The sequence below is a fragment of the Hyperolius riggenbachi genome, chromosome 11, assembly GCF_040937935.1.
Source record: "Hyperolius riggenbachi isolate aHypRig1 chromosome 11, aHypRig1.pri, whole genome shotgun sequence".
In the NCBI taxonomy this organism is placed as follows: domain Eukaryota; kingdom Metazoa; phylum Chordata; class Amphibia; order Anura; family Hyperoliidae; genus Hyperolius; species Hyperolius riggenbachi.
In genome coordinates, this window is record NC_090656.1 from 138,436,993 (window position 1) to 138,458,676 (window position 21,684).

Below are 21,684 nucleotides of genomic sequence, written 5' to 3' on the forward strand. Positions count from 1 at the left end.
ATTACTTTGTCATAGACCCTAAACAAGCATGCATATCAGATATCTGACAAGATTATCTGTATGCTTGTTTCAGGTGTGGGATTTAGACAATACTGACCAGAAAGATCAGCAGGACTTTCAGGCAACTGGTATTGTATAAAAGGACATAAATATGGCAGGTTTCATAACTAGGGTTCCTTTTAAAGGACAACTGTAGTGAGAAGTATATGGAGGCTGCCATATGTATTTCCTTTTATACAATACCAGTTGCTTGGCAGCCCTGCTTATTTATTTGGCTGCAGTAGTGTCTGAATCATGCCAGAAATAAGCATGCAGCTAATCTTGTCAGATCTGACAATAATGTCAGAAACACCTGATCTGCTGCATGCTTGCTCAGAGTCTATGGCTAAAAGTATTAGATTCAGAAGATCAGCAGGGCTGCCAGGCAACTGGTATTGCTTGAAAGGAAATATACCGGTATATGGCAGCCTCCATATTCCTCTTGCTACAGTTTCCTTTAAATGACATACAGACTAAATATTTTCCTCAGCTGGTTGTTGTGATCATGTGGGCTGGAAATCACAAGTGTGTAGAGATGTCCTGAATATGTTGGCACCTGCCACCAGGATGGTCGCTTTTCCTAATGCCATCCATGCAGGAACGTCCTGCAGAGAAGCACTGCTTGCTCATCTTACCCTCTCATTGAATAAATGTAAATTATTTTGGGTGACAAAACTGTGTGTGCCAGGTGTAAGGGCCAGTGCACACCAAAAACCGCTAGCGGATCCGCAAACGCTAGCAGTTTTTGAAACTGTTTTTCAGAGCGATTCTAGGTATGTTTAGAGAGATTTACTAAACATGCCTAGTGTTTTTGGAGCATTTTTGTGTAGCAGATTTGATATTGTGTTACAGTAAAGCTGTAATTGAACAGCTTCTGTAACAAAAAGCTTGGAAAACTGCTCTGATCTAGCGTTTTTCAGAGCGGTTTTCCACTTTCCTATACTTAACATTGAGCCAGAATTGTCTCAGAAATCCTGAAAATGCTACGGATCTGGAGTTTGCATGCTACAGATCCGGAGTCAGCTCTGGTGTGCTCCATCCCATTGAAATACATTACCCAAGCGGTTTTCAAACCTCCACTAGTGCTGCATTCACACAGTGCGCATTGCATAACACAAGCATTATAATGGTATGTGACCTGCAAAAGAGACAGCGCACATTATAATGTACACATTAATTAAAATCCTTCATACAGCATGTTAAAATAATGTGATTCGATACAATGCAGAGATGTGAACAAGCCCATAGAAATGTATGGGCAGTGAATTTAAATGCAGAATTATTCTGCAATGCGACTGATGCAATGTGAATGTATCCTAAAAGTGGTCCCATAATCCAAACGTTCATTGGTGGGGATACATTTAGAGAAATGCTACAATGCAGTGAAGTATTGCGCACTACAAACACACAATTATGTGTATGAGAAATCTCCCTTCATATGGCTGTCTGGCATAGCTTCATGTCGCTGCAGATTTCCTGTTTCAATCTGTGTTTAGACAACCAATGCACAAAGGCTATTTATGTAAGCAAGACAGTCTTCCATTGTTCTTACTGCTGTATGCTACTGATAATAGATTGCATAGCTACTTTTACTAAAATGCCACAGATCAGATGCTTTTTATTGAAGCACAGAAAACAAACATGTGGCTTAACAGATCCCGGCAACACACTTTCTAGCTTACTGTATAATGGCTTAACAGATCCCAGCAACACACTTTCTATCTTACTGTATAATTTTGGTTGACTTTTGTCCTTTCAAGAAATGCCTCAACAGCCTGTAACTCTACATAATGGACATTTTTAGGTGGCAGAGGAATATGGATGAGTCAGCAGAGATCTAGATGAAATACAGAATTTATGGGGAAACGGTGCTGACAGTCTTTCCCAATGTGTTTTAGACCTACTTCCATTGTGCTAACCAAGAAGACAGAACATATTTAATGGACTTGTAGAGTCTTTGATTACAACTGCTTGCTCAGCTTCCGCACTTGCCGTTCACGAGCTTCAAATGCTATTTTGGTGTCCATCAACTCATTGACGGAACGCTTGACGTCAGCAAGGTCTCGTTCTGCTTGAGAAAAGCGTTCTACCAGGTCCCGGTTCTCATTTCTCAAGTCTTCACAGAGTTGTTTCACCTCATCACTCTGTCGCTGGCACCGTGCTCTCAGTGCCTCTGCCTCTGCCAGAAGAGTTTCAACTGTACGAACCACCCCTTCCAGTTGTTCACGAGACATTTCTGGAATAAGAAACACAAGAATCCACAAAAATACTTGAACATAGAGGTTTTTTTTCAGCAAGGTTTTAAGTACATCTACACAAACCCCAGCAATCCCAAACTGAGTAAGGGTCTGTCTCCACTATGTGCAGATTCTGGATGCAGAAAAACTGACTCCAATGAATGCCTATGGGTCTGTTTCCACAAATGTTTTCATTGTATGGGAAAACAGATGTATGGTGCAGAAATCTGCATCAGAAAAATCGCGTTTAGTGGAAACAGGCCCATAAGCATTCATTGGAGTTTTTCTTCATCCAGAATCCGCATGTAGTGGAAACAGGCCCTAAATAGCCACATCCAGAAATCTGGATACAGAAAAACTGATGTAGAACTAGTGGAAATAGGCCCCCAACATGAAGCAATTTGTGTGGAAACAACATGCCTAAACAATCTGTAGTTTCCGAGATATTTGCTGAAGATGTAATATGAAAATTTTGACCATTCTTTTAGATGTCAAGCTTGGCATCTCCCCTTTAACTCCAAAGCATTTCTATTGGTGCTTGCGTTATGATTTAATGTATAATTTCTGGAGTGCTGATCTTTGTGCAACTACTTGCTTAGGCACACAAGGTAGGCCTTTCATGTGCTTGCATTGCTGTGTGACATGAAGGAAGGCAAGCTCATGCTGCAATAACGGTTGCGTATTTGTTTACTTCATGATTAGTTTTGTCCTAAGTCATGTATCTACACTTGGAAGTAGTTATGGCAAACTCTATCAGCAGGAACACACTAGGCAGAATCGCATATGTATTTTCAATAGCACATAGTGGAAAACACATATGAGATTCTGCCTAGTGTGGTCCAACCCTAATCTCCATTTAAAGAGTGCTTGGATGCTTTCTTTGCATTGAAGGGCATTCATGGCTATAATTACTAGATCATTCCTGGGAGAGTTGATCCAGGGATTTATCTTATTGCCATCTGGAGTCAGGAAGGAATTTTTCCTTTTAAGGCTAATTGGCCCAAGCCTAGGAAGGTGAGGGTTGTTTTTTGTTTTGTTTTGTTTTTTGCTTCTGGTTGAACTTGATAAAAGGATGTCTTTTTTTTAAAGCAAACTAACTTATGTAAGACGTACAGTGCGTGGGGCAGAAAACCTGAGCTAGAATGAACTTAGTTTGGGTTATAGCAAAATATGAGTAGGGATGATCAATGAGATGCAAATGATTTCTACTTGCATTCAAATTTCATGTAAATGATATACAGGTTGAAATTGGACAAATCATTAATTGGACTGCCTGTCCATTTTCATTGGCTTAAGTTTAAGCTGCATAACATTTACATGAAATTTGAATGCAAGGATAAATTTGCATCTCATTGAACATCCTTAACCTATTTTGGTTCCTGGACGTAGTTTCTACGTCCAGGAACCATGCGCGCTACCGCGGCCGATCGTGCACGCGCACTCCCGGCCGAGGATTCGGTAGCCAAGGAATCAATGTATCGGGCTATGGAGCCTGATCACTGATTCCTCTCCCCCGCTGAAAAAGCGACAGCTTCTCTCGGAAGCTGAGCTTTTTCTGGCCGTCTCTTTCCCGATGCGTCACTCTAAGCGCGTGCTACACTTAGAGTGACGTCATGTAAACAAACTCATGGCCAAAAAGTAATACTACACCTGAAAAAAAAAAAAAAAGAATTAACACACATTTACATTATAAATCTATTGTTTACCTCCCACCCTCCCAAAACTACCCAAATAAAATGTTTAGTATAAAAAAAAAAAAACCATTACAATAAAAAAAAAACATGTAAATATTTACCTAAGGGTCTAAACTTTTTAAATATCAATGTAAAGATGAAATATTTCTATATTTTTTTTTTTATTTTAAACTTGTAAATAGTGATAGATGCAAAATGGAAAAAATGCACCTTTATTTCCAAATAAAATATTGTCGCCATACATTGTGATAGGGACATAATTTTAACGGTGTAATAACCGGGACATATGGACAAATATAATACGCGAGTTTTAATTATGGAGGCATGTATTATTTTAAAACTATAATGGCTGAAAACTGAGAAATAATGAATTTTTCCATTTTTTTCTTATTCTTCCTGTTAAAATGCATTTACAGTAAAGTGGCTCTTAGCAAAATGTACCCCCCAAAGAAAGCCTAATTGGTGGCGGAAAAAACAAGATATAGATCAGTGCATTGTGATAAGTAGTGATAAAGTTATAGGCTAATGAATGGGATTAATTATGAGGACTGTTAAAATAATATGTGAATTGGAGTTTATGATGTTGTTGATGTTTGTGTCCATCCTTAAATGAAAACTCCAAGGAAAATAAAAAAAACAAGATCTACATACCGATTTGTCCTTCTTCGGAGCTCCGGGGTCCTGGGGTTTCCTTTGTTGGAGATGCTGACCTTACCTGGTCGGCATCTTCTGTGTGAGCACGCGGCCACGCTCTGTAGTCGGGAGAGTTCTGTGCAGAATGCTCCAGTCCACATGAGCATGAGCGGCCGTGCACTCAGCAAGCGCAGAAAATGCCTGCAATGGAGGAGACCCCGGGGCTGCGGCGAGGAACAGATTGGCTGCCAGGGGCGGGAGGAAGCCCCAGGTAAGTAGATTTTTTTTTCCCTTGGATATTTCCTTTAAGGAAGCACTTCTCTTAACTGTGCTTAAAGGATACCCAAGGTAACATGATGAGTTAAGGGGCCCATACACCTAACGATTTTCCCGCCGATATATAGCCATTTCGATCACAGTGATCGAAACAGCTGTGAAATCGCTGCGCACAACGCTGACAGAACGATCGATTTCCGTCCGAAATCAATTGTTCCCGTCGACCCATCCGTGCGGAAGATTTTCCTCGGTCGCCGGCGGGTCAGGAGTGCGTCGTTAGCGGCGTTCAAATGCCCGGCGACCGACGCAATACAGCGGGTATACATTACCTGCTCCGGCCGGCGCGAGTCCCCTGATCTCTGCGGTCTTCTTTTCCGCTCCGGGCCGTTCCTGCTACACCGAACTTCCTGTCCCGGCAGGAAGTTTAAACAGTAGAGCACCCTCTACTGTTTAAACTTCTCCTGGACAGAAAGTTCAGTAGCCGGAGCGGAGAAGAAGACAGCAGAGACCAAGGGACTCGCGCCGGCCGGAGCAGGTAATGTATGCAGAGGAGGGGGGGGCGGCAGCTCCACAGATTGTGATCGGTTTCAGGCTGAAATCGATTCACAATCTGTTTGCAGTAAGGTGGCCATACGATCCCTCTTCGATCAGAGAGGGAGCTATCTGTTGGTCGAATCTGATGGCAAATCGACCAGTGTATGGCCACCTTTAGACATGTATGTATAGTGCTCAACACACAAATAACTATGCTGTTTTCCTTTTTTTTTTTTCTTTCTCTGCCTGAAAGAGTGAAACATCAGGTATGTAAGTGGCAGTTCCGGTCTGAGTCAAGACTGGGTCAGACTACAGTACAGGGGCATAACAATAGGAGCTGCAGTCCCTGCACCCGCAGGCCACTCAGGGCCGTTTTGGGGGCAGGTGAGGTTGCAGCATGAGGAGAGAGCATTCCTCCCTCACCTCGGGCTCTCCCCTCAGCGCGCTCCCCTCCTGCAATTATCAGTGGCGGCAGGCAGGAACACATACCTCCATATGTTCCACGCACCGGAGGTTCCGCTCTCTGAGTGTCTGACACTACTACATCCAAATTTTGCAGTGGGGCCCGGTGATTTCTAGTTACGCCTCTGCTACAGTGTGACCCTCACTGCTTAGAAATTACAACCATAAAACACTTTACTAGCAGAAAATGGTTTCTGAGAGCAGGAAAGAGATAAAAAGAATCATTAGTTCATAGATTTTAGCTCTGGCTCAATGTGTCATTGAGCAAAAACAATAAAGCAGTAAAAACTTAAAAAGTAGATTTAAATATAAAATAAAACTGGAATATCTTAAAAAGACATTTTTTAGGAGAAGGAACATAGATACAATTGTTTATTTCATTAGTTTATTTTCACCTTTGAACTGTGGCCCTGATGAATAATTCAGTATAATGTATTTGCTTTCTTATGAGATGTACTTTTTCTCCCCAAAAAGAGAAGGAAGAAAAAGTCCCTGCATCTTATGTGCCGAATACAGGGAGTGCCCGACTTACAAATGCCCGCCGATAACTGCTGACCCAACGCAACGACGGGGCATCAGCAGAAGCCGTCACTAGAGGAGCCATGCAGGAAAGGAGAGGTCTGTGTTCTCTGCTGGTGCCATTGATAAGGTGAGCAGTACTGCCGATTCTCCTAATTATGGGGGGTGGGGGAGCAGAGCAGGCTACATAGGAGAGTGGGAGACATACAGGGGAGGCAACACTGGGGAAAGAAGGGGGGACACTGGTGACAGAGGGGGGCACAGGACGACAAAATAACTGGGGGAGAACATGTATAAGACACTCCTGAGCTATGGATGCACCAGGTTTAGTATATTTTTTGCCCTCTAAACCTAGGTGCGTCTTTTCTTCCAAAACGACTGATATATATCAGACTGATATATTTACAGCACCAAATACGATACCTGCTTTAATTATTAATTTTTACCCTCTTTTAAAATACAGGCTAATACCTGTAGCTTTAGTAGCTAGTACTGATATTAGGGGTTTTCTCACAAGGCATCTTAGCTTCATCGTGTTCTTTGTAATGACTTGCCATCTGTATAGCACCATATTAGAAAACTGACTTCTGAGAACAGTCTTTTGGTTACAGGCATGATAACCCCAGTAATATTGTATACGGCAAGTTGACCCATAAAAGGAAACCCACTTCATGACAAAACTAATCTGAAGTACCCCTTGATGCATACATTCATTGTTGGCATTAACCAGTTCACCCCCAAGGGTTTTTATCCTAACGGACCAGAGCAATTTTCAGTTGTCAGCGCTCCTCCCTTTTATTCCCTAATAACTTTATTACTACTTATCACAAGAAAATGATCTATACCTCGTTTTTTTCGCCACCAATTAGGCTTTCTGTGGATAGTACATTTTGCTAAGAATTTTTTTATTCTAAATGCATTTTAATGAGAAAAACAGAAAAAAAAGAAAAAAAATCATTATTTCTCAGTGTTCAGCCTTTATAGTTTTAAAATTAAACATTCTCCTGTGGATAAAACAAACACGTTTTATTTGCCCAGTGGTCCCGATAATTAAACCGTTTAGATTATGTCCCTACCACAATGTATGGCGACAGTATATTATTTTGAAATATAAGTGGTTATTTTTCTGTTTGTTCTGGCCATAATTACAAGCCCCTATGTAATAAATTAAAATTAATTTTCCCCCATAAAATATAGAATAAAAAAAGCTGAGTCCCTAAGGCAACTATTTATTTTTTTTTTTTAAGCTGATTTTTTTACAAGTGTTTTTTTTGGGGGGGAGGGTTGGAAGTGTAATTTTATTAATGATGTGTATATACTTGAAAATGTATGTATTTTGTAAGTGTAATATACTTTTTGGCCACAAGATGGCGCTGGTGAACACTCATAGGACGTGTTCACTTTTTTTTTTTTTTTTTTTTTTACACACTTTATTAAACTGTTACATTTCCTGTTTATGTGAATGGACGTAGCCGCTGTTCGCGGTCACGTCCATTCACTCCAGGCACTGCGATTGGGTAGAGGACTGTTCAGTCCTCTTCCCCAATCGCCCAGCACGGGATCCCGACGGTAATGGCGGCGGTAGCGGCGGACACACGGCGGTAGCAGCGGCGGGAATGCGCGACGTATTAAAACGTCATGTTGCTGTTAATAGCGGTAAGCATGACGTTTTAATACGTTAGGATGGCGGTAAATGGTTAAATCTATATTTTTTCTGTATGTTGGTTTTTTGTTTTTTTTTTCCTTACAAATGCTCTTCAAACATTCCTTTTTGCTTCTCTTAACCTAAAATACTTAAAGCAAATCTAAAAAGGATTTGAAATAAAAGCAATATCGAGAGGGAAGGCTCCTATAGAGCCTTCCAGTTCCTTCCACTGTCTCCTCATTCCAGCACTGTTGCCCCTGTTCATATCTGCCACCACGGGAGGCATTCGGGGAGCCAGAGTGCTCCCAAAGATAGTCTCTGTACTGCGCAAACGTGCGCTCACACATGTGCAATACAGAGCAGCCTGTCTTTGGGAGCGCTCAGGCTCCTGAAGCCTCACAGAGCAGTATTCCACTGATGGGTCAAATACCTCTAACGGGGGTGATGGCGCTTAAGGGTTTGTTTTTGCTGGACATCATTTATTTTACACTCAAGTCATTACAATGGATATACTGTGACAAGCTTATCCCTTAGGGTATATATACCACGAGAACCTGGGATCTGAAGCAGTACTGCCACAAGATCTGTAGTCCTTTTCAGTCACTGCTGGCTCCCTTCTAAGAATGGTAATCGATTTGCTGCTGTAATGCCATCTTAATCACACAGCCGGAATAAGTATGTAGATAAGGATTGCCTGTTTAGGTAGCCAGAGTGCGGGGGGGGGGGGAGGGGGGGTGCATGCAGAGTATGCAGCGGGAGTGTTACGATAACTCGCCTTCCTGGGATTCACATGCTCCACATGTACTCCCTGCTCCCGGGCGTCCTGTCTCGTGGTAACAGCCCCCGTGATGAAATCACAGTGGGCACTGTTACCATGCAATGGGACACCCAGGAAGTACATACGAACCTGTGGATCCTGGCAAGGTGTGTAATAGTAATACTACTACTATGCTCTCTGCATGCGCCACCCTGCCAATGTGCACCGACTAATGTTCTGCCCTGCCCAGTGTATATTACATTTTGTGTTTTTATTTCCCTTTATATGCTTCCCAGAATCTTATTTGCTTCTATGCTGCTGTATTAACAGCCAATACTTAAATGGTCCCAGCTATATCTCACATAGCAGCAGAGAAACAGCACAATTACTTAAAGGGAACCTTAACTCTGGGGAAAAAAAATTCACTTACCTGGGACATCTACCAGCCCCCTGCACCCATCCTGTGCCCTCGACATCAGTCACGTCTCCTCCGGTCCCCCGCTGTCAGCTAGTTTCGATTTTGCCGACTGAGTTGGCAGCCCCCAACGCGTACCTTTGCACGAGTTCCCGCTGGTGCAGGACACTGTCGTGGGTGGTAACATGTACCTTTGCACCTGCAACATGTATAAAGACACATGTTACCACCCGCGATATCGTCCTGCACAATTGTGCACAGGTGCGCGTTGGGGGCCGGCAACTCCAGATCGGCAAAATCGAAACTGGCTGACAGCGGGGGACCGGAGGAGACGTGACTGATGTTGAGGGCACAGGATGGCTGCAGGGTGTTGGTAGATGCCCCAGCAGGGGCGTAGCAATAGGGGGTGCAGGGGTAGCGACCGCATTTGGGCCAGAGGGTCCCCGAGGGGCCCTCCCTCAACTACAGTATTAGCTCTCTATTGGTCCTGTGCTGGTAATGATCACTTCTATAGATACTTTGAATAGTGGTAATCCTTAACAAACTGTTTCCCATCCCCTTCTTGCACCTCTGACACTGTAGTTGCCATTGGCAGGTTTTGGTGCGCTGTATCATTTGTTACGTATAGAGTACTTGGGAGGCCACCTTGTAAAACTTGCATCGGGGCCCACAGCTCCTTAGCTATACCACCGTGCCCCAGGTAAGTGAAACTTATTTTTTTTCCCAGAGTTAAGGTTCCCTTTACCACTTCAGCACCAGAGCAACTTTATCCGCCCATTCATTTCTCATTAACTTGCATAGACGAATATCTACACCCCTTGGAGGTGAAGTGGTTTTAAAATGTTATCAATATTAACCTTCCTGGCGGTAACCCTGAACGTAGTTCAGGGTAAGCCGCGCAGGAGGTTTTCTTAGGCCCTACTGGGCCGATTTACTTAATTTTTTTTTTTTTTGCTGGACGCAGCTAGCACTTTGCTAGCTGCGTCAGCACACCGATCGCCGCCGCCCCGCGCTCGATTGCCGCTATCCGTCGCGCCGCGCGGCCCACCCCAGACCCCGTGCGCTGCCTGGCCAATCAGTGCCAGGCAGTGCCGAGGGGTAGACCGGGACTCCCAATGACGTCGCTGACGGGGGAAGCCCTCCAGGAAATCCCGTTCTTTGAACGTGATTTCCTGATCGGAGCCCTAGGCTCGCTACATGATTTAAAAAAAAAAAAACTGCTGCGCTGCCTCCTGGCGGAAATAATTAAACCGCCAGGAGGATTAAAGTCCATCAGCAATGTGCCTGCCCCTATAGCCAGGATGTCAAAGTGCTTCTTCAGTATGTTGTCATCCTCCTAAGGCCTCTTTTCCATGGACAGTTAATAGGCAGTGAAAACTTTAAAGATTCTATGCGTGACCTCTAAATCTGTGCACAAAACCTGCCTACCTACATCTCGGAACTTGTTCACAGGTATCTACCAGGTCGTCCCCTCTAGTCCTCCAACGACCTTTGCCTAACTGCCTCATGCATTTCCCACTCCCATGCGCGCCTGCAGGATTTTTCGTTCGGTGCGCGTCCTAGTGGACAGTGGAGCGGGTTACGGGGGGGATACTAGGGTGCAGTGGGATAGCTAGCATAGTTGCCCCAGTATAGGGAGTTTAGTTGCACCAGTATGGCTAGTATAGTTCCCCAGTATAGCTAGTATAGTGCCCAGTATGGCTAGAATAGTGCCCAGTATAGCTAGAATAGTGCCCAGTATAGGTAGGTAGTGCCCAGTATAGCTAGTATAGTACCCCAGTATAGCTAGTATAGTGCCCCAGTATGGCTAGTATAGTGCCCAGTATGGCTAGAATAGTGCTCAGTATAGGTAGGTAGTGACCAGTATAGTGCCCCATTATAGCTAGTATAGTGACCAGTATAGCCAGTATAGTGCCCCAGTATGGTGCCCCCCGCCCGTCCCCGCCGCTGTTATTACCTTAACAGCGGCCTCTCTCCCCTTTCCGGCGCGTGTACTTATTCCAGCAGCGTATCTCCCGCCTGCTGTCTGCGATGCGGCATGAAGCAGGGCGGCGGCTTCCTGTAGCGGCGATGTGTATCGCCATTACTATGGGAACCGAGCCCTGCTTCCTGCCGCATCACACACAGCAGCCAGGAGATACGCTGCTGGAATAGGTACACAGGTATAAGGAAGTGGCCACAGCGGCGGGGGCGGGCAGGGGGGGGGGGGGTTAGAGGACAGTCCTGCGGCCCAACTGGGAACGTCCCGCGGACCACCAGTGGGCCGCGGACCACAGGTTGGGGACCCCCGCTGTATTCTACATGATAATGTGCTCCTTTCCTATGACAGCATCGTACTTTTATTACTGGACCTACCAAACCAGCCCAAAATCATGTATTTTGTACTGTTTGCCTTGTATAGCTTTGTCCTATGATGTATAACCTTGTTACATCTGTCATTCTTTGTATAATTGTATGTATTTATTGTCCAGCGCTGCGTAATATGTTGGCGCTTTATAAATACAATAATAATAATAATAACGTGATCTATTACAATGCAGAGCTGTGACCATGTTCACACAACTGTATGGGCCCTTTAGCATGGCATTTAGGGCCCTTTTGTTCATGCAATGAGATCACAGCGCAACCTAGCCAAAACGTTGCATCACACGGTAACATTGTGCTGCAACCTGGAAACCTTGGAACCCAACTTCACCACGCCACACTCAATGTGAAAACCCCATAGGAATAACATTGCATCACATTGTCCGTTGAGACACAACAGACTCTGTGCGAAAGGGCTCTTACTTGGGGTAAGTTTGTTGCTTACTATGAAAGTCCTTGGCCTGTTGCATGCTATCCCAGTTTACAAAACTTGGTAATTGAAATTCATAGTTATCCTCTCTGTTAAGGAGAAGCCTATTACAATACTTATTTTTACTTGCTATTTATGTTAAGCAATGTTAGCAGTGCTGAAACGCCAAATTCCCGTGGCAGAACGAGGGCTTTATAACCCCCAAATGCCAGGGCAAAATTCCACTACTTCCAGGTCGTGGATTTTGCTACCCAGGGAGGCAGAGCTTTGTGCTCAATGTCCGCGGATCTCTGCCTCTCCCCGCCCCTATCAGTGAAAGAAGAATGAGAGGGGCGGGCAGAGGCGGCGATGGGTGGAGATTGACTTCAGTAGAGGCAGAGCTACAGTGCAAAGCTCTGCCTCTACCAGGAAGCTCTCCCCAATTTTTGACCCAAGGATTTGGTGGGTATAAAACCCTCATTCTGCTGCGGGAATGCAGCGTTTCAGCACTGCTAGCATTGCTTAACATAAATAGCAGATAAAAATAAGTATTTTAATAGGCTTCAGTCTCTTTAAATGCCAGGTCAGATGTTACCATATTGTGATCTTTGTTCCCCAAGTGTTCCTTAACGTACATATTTGATACAATGGGGCCGATTCATAAAGCCTAACGCATTCGGTAATGCAGAAAACAGCTGACTTTACCAAGCACTTAGGAAAATGTCAATTCATAAACCCTTTTTCCTCATGAAAAGTTAAAATTACCGAGCAGTGCGGTAAATTACTGACTTGTGCGGTAATTACCTCAACACATGTCAGTAAATGTCAATTCATAAAGCAGACAATAAGCGGTAATAGCACAAAGCATTACCATCTGCTTTGAAGTGGCGAAAAGAATGTGGGGGGCGGGGTGCGAAAGGGCTCGCCCAGCGGTGGCAGCGTCTGGGGGGCTTGTCTGCGCCCTGCCGCCCCTCCCTCACCCCACTATCGGTGTGTTTTCTCCCAGGACATGCAATTTGCACCACATGTTCACCACCAGCCATGTTCTCTCGCACCCCCCTCCCTGAGGGGCAGTTGCAGCGCTCCTGGGCAATGGATGCCTTGTGGGTGTCTGCGCTGCCCTTCATTTCTTGGGTGTACATGGAGGCCTACACGCGGCTCCCCTGCCCTGTTGCAATGCAATGTATATTGCGTGGGCCAACTCCTGCAGGAAGTGCAGGTGGATAGTTTAGATCCTGCACATTCTGGTAGGCGAATGTAATATGCAAACGCTTTGCCATTTTAATTAGTCAATACACTTGAGGCAGCCAGTATTTGAGTCAGGAGTTGACTGGTTAGAGAGCACATCCCTTTCCCTTGTGCAGCATACAATTGTGTTTCTCTCCTCCTGGGGGTGTTGTGGGGGGGTGCGAATGGGCTCACCCAGCGGTGGCAGCGTCTGGGGGGCTTGTCTGCGCCCTGCCCCTTCACCCCACCATCGGTGTGTTTGCTCCCAGGACATGCAATTTGCCCCACAGGTAAGTAAATTCGCAAAGGTAGGGAATCTATCCTTTGGGGGGGCTGGGGGCGGCATGGGTGGTCCCCCCCGGGCACTGGCCATGTCTGAGGGGTTTACCAGCCATGTTCTCTCGCTCCCCCCTCCCTGAGGGGCAGTTGCAGCGCTCCTGGGCAATGGATGCCTTGTGGGGTGTCTGCGCTGCCCTTCATTTCTTGGGGTTACAAGGAGGCCTACGCGCGGCACCCCTGTTGAGATGCAATGTATATTGCGTGGGCCAACTACTGCAGGAAGCGCAGGTGGATAGTTTAGATCCTGCATATTCTGGTGGGTGAATGCAATATGCAAACGCTTTGCCATTTTAATTAGTCAATAGACTTGAGGCAACCAGTATTTGAGTCAGGAGTTGACTGGTCAGAGCACACATCCCTTTCTCTTGTGCAGCATAGAAAAGAATGTGGATAGTAGACTGTGGGAGCAAGACTCACAGGCAGAAGCAGAGGCAGCTGTGACTGACAGGAGCAGGGAGCGAATAGAAATAGCCTCTGTTCTCCTGCAAGTCTGAATGATGGAATCTGATAGGACCCGCAGCCTTCGCCGGTGGGACAAGCTTTTAATCCTCCCAGGCAGCAGCAGAGCGAGATTGGGACAAAAAAAGGCATCCCCTGAATATCTTAAAGAGGAACTCCAGTGAAAATGATGTAATAAAAAAAGTGCTTCATTTTTACAATAATTATGTATAAATGATTTAGTCAGTGTTTGCCCATTGTAAAATCTTTAGTCTCCCCGATTTACATTCTGACATTTATTACATGGTGACATTTTTACTGTGGGCAGGTTATGTAGCTGCTGCTAGCTGTTTTGGCTGTTGGAAACAGCTGTAAACAGCTATTTCCTGTCTGTGATCCTTGTTACATTGTAGTAAACTGTCAAAAGTACCGCGGTCCTCAGAGCTTCTTGTGGGAGGGGTTTCACCACAATATCAGTCATACAGTGCCCCCTAATGGTCTGTTTGTGAAAAGCAATAGATTTCTCATGTAAAAGGGGGTATCAGCTACTGATTGGGATAAAGTTAAATTCTTGGTTGGAGTTTCTCTTTAAGGTGGCCACTAATGATAAAAACAAATGTCATCCAATTTTACCAAATCTGTGTAGTATAATGGTAAACTAAGTGAATATATTGAATGGATAATTTAGGCAGTTACCTTATATTACATAGAAATGGTAAGATTGGATGAAAAAGATTGGGTCGTTAGTGGCCACCTATTGACTGTGTGTCTGGTTTAACCTCTTGCCTCTACTGCAGTCAATGTCTGCGGATCTGTTAGAAGCTAGTGGGGAAAATCACCCAAGCAGGACATGTAAAGTTTCTTGGAAGTTAGGCCTCGTTTCCACAGCCTGTTGATAGGCAGTGAAATGCCTCTCGTACTCACAATTGCTTGTTGCTGCCTGGTAACTGCTCACTGCAGCCTGGCAACTGCTTGCTGATCACACAGCTCAACAAGAATGTTAAGAAAGACCAATGGACAGATTCAGAGCAAGCAAAGGCAGTATAACAAAACATGCACATCTAAAGGGATGTTGGGATGCCTCGCAATGCCCTCACTGTGTTGCCGCAAAGGTTTTTGTCAATGGGCTTCGGTAATTTACCGCACTTCTATTACACCTGTGAACATTTTTACTACCGCACAAAAGTCTAAAATACCGAATGCGGTATTTTCCCGACAAGATCTTTCTTTCGCACAGCCTTTTATGAATTGACCCCAGTATCTGAGCTACTTTAAAATGACCAACTTAAGCAATGCTATTTTTCTAGCTGGATCAGCTAACCATTCAGTAATCATCATGTGGTCAGTAAGAATATGAGTCCTTTCACACTGTGCAAATGCACTGTGATACCAATGCAATGATGCAGAAAGGTTGTGTCAAGTGTTAATGTGCAGTCCAACCAAACAGTACCACTGAAAATATAGCACTGCAGAACAACAGGTCTGGGCACCAAAGACTTGCAACGATCCACACTTTATTTCATCCCCAACAAGAGAGATACAAGTGAACAGGGCTGGTCTTACAGCTGTTTCACAAGCAACGCTTGCTTCGCTTGCCTCCCTGTTCACTTGTATCTGTCTTGTTGGGGATGAAATAAAGTGTGGATCGTTGCAAGTCTTTGGTGCCCGGACCCTGTTGTTCTGCAGTGCTAGATTCAAGTGTATCTTTCTGGAGGCACACTGACCTGCTCACAGCAACCCCAGCATAGCCTGCCAGCAGCATCTAGTGCCGATTGTTGCTCTACCTATGTACCACTGAAAATATGCTTCATTGCTTCATGCTTCATGGGGCAGCACGGTGGCGTAGTGGTTAGCTCTCTCGCCTTGCAGCGCTGGGTCCCTGGTTCGAATCCCAGCCAGGGCACTATCTGCAAAGAGTTTGTATGTTCTCTCTGTGTCTGTGTGGGTTTCCTCCGGGGCACTCCGGTTTCCTCCCACATTCCAAAAACATACGGATAAGTTAATTGGCTCCCCCTAAAATTGGCCCTAGACTACAGTACTTGCACTACATAATATAGACATAAGGCAATGGTAGGGATTAGATTGTGAGCTCGTTTGAGGGACAGTTAGTGACAAGATATATATATATATATATATATATAGCTGGATAGTGTACTGGTTAAGGGTGCTGCCTTTGACATGGGAGACCAGGGTTCAAATCCTGGCTAGGTCAAGTACCTATTCAGTAAGGAGTTCAAGGCAAGACTCCCTAACACTGCAGGGTGGCCTCCTGAGCGCGTCCCAGTGGCTGCAGCTCTTGAGCGCTTTGAGTCCGACAGGAGAAAAGCGCTATACAAATGTTTGGATTATTATTATTGGATTATATATACACTGTACAGCGCTGCGTAATATGTCGGCGCTATATAAATACTAAAAATAATAATAATAATAAATTGCCGCCCACTGTAAACATGCACGTGGTCTGGCAACCACACAGCCAATGAAAGTACCATAGAAATATCATTGCATCGCTGTAGGATGCAATCATATTGTCCACTGCAATGGAAAGCAACGTGCACAGTGGGTAAGGACAATTACTAGAATGAATAGCATCAATGTTCCAATAAGGTCCCTTTGACACTGTGCAGGTTGTGTTAACGCAGAGGTGCCCACACTTTTTCAGCTTGCGAGCTAATACGGAAATTATGAGTAGAAAATTATCTATGTGGTAGAATCAAGCTACAGATGCAAGCCACAGCTGCAGCACATGCACAGCATTCAGACGGTCACACATGCATTTATAAAATGCTGCCAAAATGTTCCATTGCGCGTTACACATCAGGTGATGCATACAGTACAATGTACGTATGCTTCACATCCACTGTAAATTGCACACTTACCCGCTGGTTTCTGTGTCAGGACCCACCATACCACACCACACTCTGTGAAAGCCACATAGGAATATCATTGCATTGCATTGTGATTATATTGTCCGTTGCAATGCAAGGCAACACACTCGGTGTAAAAGGGCACTTAATGTCTTAAGATTTGAAATTGATAATTGTATTGCACCATTGTTACAGATATCGAAATTCCTTAGTGTTATTTATGTGTGGTAGCTCAAAGCACACTCCAGTAGGCAATTGTTTAATTTTCAATGTATTCCCATAAAAAGTTAAGTTAGAAAGAAAAAAACTACAACTGAGTTTGATTGCTGCAAATGGCTGACTGGTAGTTCAGAGGGAAAATTCTCAGGTCAGGAAATATGAATATTGGTGCAGCAGAGGTCACGTGTTACTGTTGTTTACATACTATTGTTTGATATTGTGATACTGGAATTCACATACAAGGGGGTCGATGTATAGGATTTTTTTTGTGGATCTTTTACTTATACCATATACTGTATGTCTCAGTTTTAAATTGTTTAAGGAAGGATACACAAATCAAATGTTGTTTGGATTATTATCAAAGGGTTGCACTTGTCAGGGAATGACAGTTAAAACATCTTGATAATGTAAATATATATATTTATATATTTTCACATAACCGAATGTATGACTTTGTTTGCAATAATACACACAAAAATAATACAGAGAAACTTTTAAGTGACATGTAGATTGTGAGCCTTTGGCTGGTTGCCCCCTCCACCCCCACCCCCGTTGTGTGTCCTCAATCTTGCAACCTCCGCAATGACACCCTTCTCATGGGCCAACTCACACTTGATTTGCTGGGTCTCTGTAAAATGCATCTTGCATATATAACCTTGTGCTATGCTGTATAACCGTTTGCTACCTCTCTGTCTGTCACCCCTTGTTTACAAATTATGTATCTTTATTTATTGTCCAGTGCTGCATAATATGTTGGCGCTTTATAACTACTATAAATAATAATAATAGATGGAAGTAATGTTACAGTAAGCATGGTGATTGACACATTTCTATTTATAATGATCATCTTTCCTGTAATTCTTATTTGGCATTTTTGTATACAACATATTTGTGTAATACGTCTGCACTCTAGGAAGATTTCACACTTGTATGCGTGAACAACCGACGCTTGTTTTCATGCACTTTTCATGTACACCATGCACGTTTGTATGCATTGAAATGCTCACATTTTGCTCATTTTAAAAATGGAGATGGCGCATGCATAAAATGCTGCATGCTGGGGTTTTTTCAGCATGCAAGAATTTGCATTAGATGTGAACAAGCCCATTGATTTACATTGTCTGTTAATGAGCATTTCATGACCAACCTGGATATGATTGTAGGTAAGCATTTCTTACCAACAATCATATCCAGCAGTAAAAAATACTGTAGCAATTCACTTTGTTGCTTTGGGATAATTAGTTTAATAATCTTTGTGAAGTTTTATAGTAATACATCTGCTGATCTTGTATCCTCATTAAAAAATATAATGCCTGTTACACACAATGAGATTTTCTGCCAGATTTACTGCCAGACTGACTATTTCCAACACGTCTGATCTGATTTCTGGTCAATTTTCCAATCGATTTTCTGTTCACTTCTATGGAAAAATCGATTGGGAAAACAGATCAGACATGTTGGAAATAATCGATCTGCCAGAAAATCTCATTGTGTGTACCAGGTATAACTATATATAACTATAAATATATTAGAATGTTTCCGACATAACACTACACTGCTGTAAACCAATCCAGTACAAGAACCTATAGGAAGATGGGAAGGAAGATGTTTGTTTAGAGAATCCATTAGTGTTATTCAGGTGTCTTTAATGTGTATTAAAAATTGGAAAATCAAGCTACGGGGTATAAGGAAGAATAAAGAATTGTGATCAAATCTCACCGTAGAAGCGACTGCTCTGCTTCAGGTAGATATTGAGTTGGGTTAATGGGTCCAGTGTGATCAGTTCCTGTGCATCCGACTCTACAGCTTCCTGTGTGTTCTTAGCTATTCCTTCTTCGTAGCCGTCTTCACCTTTTTGGCTTTTCAATCACTGCTGATGTCACTCTTATTACTTCATTCCTCCTCCAATGACCTCTGTCTCCTCTCAGGTTAATACAATTGTTAGACTATGTGCATCCTACTCCTGGACTTATATTTCTGCCCTCCTGCCCTCTTTCTTGCACTGCCCTTTTTTCACTTGCCTCCTTCCTTAGTGATAATCTTTCTGCTAATCCCTTTTTTCTCATCCCAATCCCTGCAGATCCCCAGCTGTTCCTTGCGTGTAGATGATCGTCATAATGATCCTACTCACGCCATCTTGCGCTTTTTACCTTGTCGTCGATCAGCTTATATCTCTTTAGAGGTTTAATTTCAGCAGTGTTGCTGGTCTACAAAATTGTGTTGTCTTGCTAGTAAAGAAGCGATTATCCTGACAGATATGTGATCTTAAATGGCAGTATCATGTTCCTTAAAACTGTTCAGTGCAGCAGAAATCCTTTGTGATTTGATGTTACTACAACTCATCTTACATTTAATTTTACTACACACTAGAGTTGGGCCGAACCTCCGATTTTAGGTTCGCGAACTTCCGCGGAAGGTTCGGTTCGCGTTAAAGTTCGCAAACCGCAATAGACTTCAATGGGGATGCGAACTTTGAAAAAAAAAATAATTATGCTGGCCACAAAAGTGATGGAAAAGATGTTTCAAGGGGTCTAACACCTGGAGGGGGGCATGGCGGAGTGGGATACATGCCAAAAGTCCCCGGGAAAAATCTGGATTTGACGCAAAGCAGCGTTTTAAGGGCAGAAATCACATTGAATGCTAAATGACAGGCCTAAAGTGCTTTCAAACATCTTGCATGTGTATACATCAATCAGGTAGTGTAATTAAGGTACTGCTTCACACTGACACACCAAACTCACCGTGTAACGCACCGCAAACAGCTGTTTGTGTAGTGACGGCCGTGCTGGACTGGTGCGCACCATGGCGAGAGTGCAGGTTTTGGTGGCTTTACAGCCCATATGGTCGTCTGGCTGATGTAGCTGAATGACAGAACAGTAACTGTCCAGCTGATCAAATTTGGTCTGACCACAATGAGGCAACGACCTTATTATCGTGGGTGTGCCCCCCGAGACACTCATCTAGGCGCCGGTCATTGCTTCATTGTGATACGCAAGCCCCTTCACCACGGCAAGGTAATGATCACGAAGGGGAATGGGCGCATGTACATGCCTTTTCTTTTGTTGTTGCAGCTGCCCGCAGTGCAGCCAGAAAAATTAGGCAGTCATGTACACGCACCAGAAAAATTATTACAGCGGCCGCTGCTAGCAGCGGCCTAAAAAATTCAGCAATCCGCCTGGAGTCCCGGACCCTGTTGGTGGTGGCGGAGAAGGTAGTCAAGCGGCCTGCAGGCAGACATGCTGTGTGGAGGGACTGGGAGCGACTTAGTCTTCTTGGGGCAGGCCAGGCAGCCAGTCACACGGCGTGCAGGCAGAGATGCTGTGTGTGCGGGGACTGACTTAGTCTTGGGGCGGGCAGCAGCCCTCCGGGATCCATGCCTCATTCATTTTGATAAAGGTGAGGTACTTAACACTTTTGTGACTTAGGCGACTTCTCTTGTCTGTGACAATGCCTCCAGCTGCGCTGAAGGTCCTTTCTGACAGGACGCTTGCGGCAGGGCAGGAGAGAAGTTGGATGGCAAATTGGGACAGCTCTGGCCACAGGTCAAGCCTGCGCACCCAGTAGTTCAAGGGTTCCTCATCGCTGTTCACAGCAGTGTCTACATCCACACTTAAGGCCAGGTAGTCGGCTACCTGCCGTTCCAGGCATTGGTGGAGGGTGGATCCGGAAGGGCTACGGCGAGGCGTTGGACTAAAGAACGTCCGCATGTCCGACATCACCATGAGATCGCTGGAGCGTCCTGTCTTTGACTGCGTGGACACGGGAGGAGGATTAGTGGCAGTGGTACCTTGCTGGCGTTGTGCCGTCACATCACCCTTAAAGGCATTGTAAAGCATAGTTGACAGCTGGTTCTGCATGTGCTGCATCCTTTCCACCTTCCGGTGAGTTGGTAACAGGTCCGCCACTTTGTGCCTGTACCGAGGGTCTAGTAGTGTGGCCACCCAGTACAGCTCATTCCCCTTGAGGTTTTTTATACGGGGGTCCCTCAACAGGCAGGACAGCATAAAAGACGACATCTGCACAAAGTCGGATCCAGTACCCTCCATCTCCTCTTGCTCTTCCTCAGTGACGTCAGGTAAGTCAACCTCCTCCCCCCAGCCGCGAAGAATACCACGGGAAGGTTGAGCAGCACAAGCCCCTTGCGATGCCTGCTGAGGTTGTTCTCCTGCCGCTGTCCCCTCCTCCTCCTCCTCCTCCTCACCCAAAGAAACACCTTGCTCATCATCCTCTGAGTCTGACTCATCTTCTGCACACGACTTCTCTTCTTCCTCCTCCTCCCCCCTCTGTGCTGCCGCAGGTGTTGAGGAAACAGCTGGGTCTGATGAAAATTGGTCCCATGCCTGTTCCTGCCGTAACGGTTCCTGGTCACGCTCATTCACAGCTTCATCCGCCACTCTACGCACAGCACGCTCCAAGAAGTAAGCGTAGGGAATTAAGTCGCTGATGGTGCCCTCACTGCGGCTCACCAGGTTGGTCACCTCCTCAAACGGCCGCATGAGCCTGCATGCATTTTCCATCAGTGTCCAGTTGTCGGGCCAGAACATCCCCATCTTCCCAGACTGTTTCATTCTACTGTAGTTGTAGAGGTAGTGGGTCACGGCTTTCTTCTG

At 44.7% G+C, this 21,684-nt stretch overlaps 1 long non-coding RNA gene across 1 annotated transcript; it reads right to left on the reverse strand.

Moving 5' to 3' along the window:
- Positions 1-1,626: 1,626 nt before the first annotated feature.
- LOC137538167 (uncharacterized) lies at positions 1,627-19,150 on the reverse strand. Its single transcript, XR_011024696.1, has 2 exons — positions 18,794-19,150; positions 1,627-2,275 (listed from the first exon to the last, which is right to left on the reverse strand). It is a non-coding gene; the product is annotated as an uncharacterized lncRNA (long non-coding RNA).
- Positions 19,151-21,684: the final 2,534 nt, after the last annotated feature.